Genomic DNA, 1,560 nt, shown 5'->3' with positions numbered 1-1,560 from the left:
ATTTGGTGGGATCAGAAGGGTGTGATCCACTATGAGCTGCTAAAACCTGGTCAAACCATCACGGGAGACTTCTACAGGCGACAATTGATCAGTTTAAAGCGAGCTATAGCCGAAAAACGTCCAGAATATGCGACCAGACACGAGTCCATAATCTTTCACCATGACAACGCTCGGCCTCATGTTGCTGTTCCGGTTAAAAACTATTTGGAAAATAGCGGATGGGAAGTTCTGGCTCACCCGCCTTATAGCCCAGACCTTGCCCCTTCCGACTACCATTTGTTTCGATCGATGCAGAACGCTTTGACTGGAATACACTTCACTTCAGAACAAGGTATCAAAAATTGGCTCGATTCATTCTTGGCTTCAAAAGATGAACGCTTCTTCCGCGACGTAATCCATAAATTGCCAGAAAGACGGGAAAAAGTAGTGGCTAGCGATGGATAATACTTTCAATAATGTATTAATTCATTTTATCATTCAAATAAATGCGTTTTTCAAGTAAAAAAACGGGCCGAATTAAGTTGTACACCCAATACAATAGTATAAGTATATTTTTTTAGTATTAGTTGAAATTACTTAAAAAAGAAAATATTTTGTTACTTTCGTTCATATAATTTATATAACTGAAGAAAAATATTTTATCATTTTTATTTATATATTTTGTATATGTATATACTATTATATATACTATTAATATGTATATTAATATGTATATACTATTAATATGTTTAATTGAAGGAACGTTTTGTTTGTACTTGTATTATAAATATAACATAACTTGTTAACTATGAAATAAAAGAAAAATATACGTATTGTGAAAATATAATGTTGCTTTATTATAATACATAATTGTGATCATTATAACATATGAATATTATAACAAGGATTCATATATTAAAGGATTCTTCACTATAGCAGATTTATGTATTGAAGGGTTCCTCACTATAACAGTATTGAAGGGTTCCTCACTATAGCCGATTCTTATTAGCGGTTAAGCACAAAAAAATATAAGCATTTTTAAAAATTGAAGTTAGTAAGCGCTAGTCTGCTGAGAGACAAATAGCATATTAAGCAAGGAAACCGTCCGAAGTGCCTTTTATTGATTCTTATATTCTATATATACATATATTATAGCACAATAAAAAAAAGAAAATGTATTTTTTAACAGTTTTTTATAAAAGGTGTTTAACATTTATTACATATGTTTAACAATTACCATACCAATATTCGTTGATAGATGCGTTCGTTGAACGCACTCTTACTTTGTAGTGCTCTATAACATGTCTATTAAAACCAGTAAGAGATATTTCCACCGATTAGTTCATTAATAGCATTACTTCATTATTATGCAAGAGTACAAAATGTATATTGTTTACTAAATTTAAAACAATTTCCTTATTTAAATTTTTGTAAAAATTGACGTTTATGCAATGTGCAGGATGTCTGCAACCACACATCCACTAATTGAGGAAAAGCGATTTTTATAAAAAATTTCATAAATCTTGATAAGAATAAAATTATGGAAATTTTATATAGGCTCATATGTCGGCTATATTCTTG

The sequence above is a fragment of the Odontomachus brunneus genome, unplaced genomic scaffold (genome assembly GCF_010583005.1).
Source record: "Odontomachus brunneus isolate Ranch 3 - 2012 unplaced genomic scaffold, Obru_v1 Obru_scaffold_252, whole genome shotgun sequence".
Lineage (NCBI taxonomy): Eukaryota > Metazoa > Arthropoda > Insecta > Hymenoptera > Formicidae > Odontomachus > Odontomachus brunneus.
Note: the sequence above shows the minus strand (reverse complement) of the source record.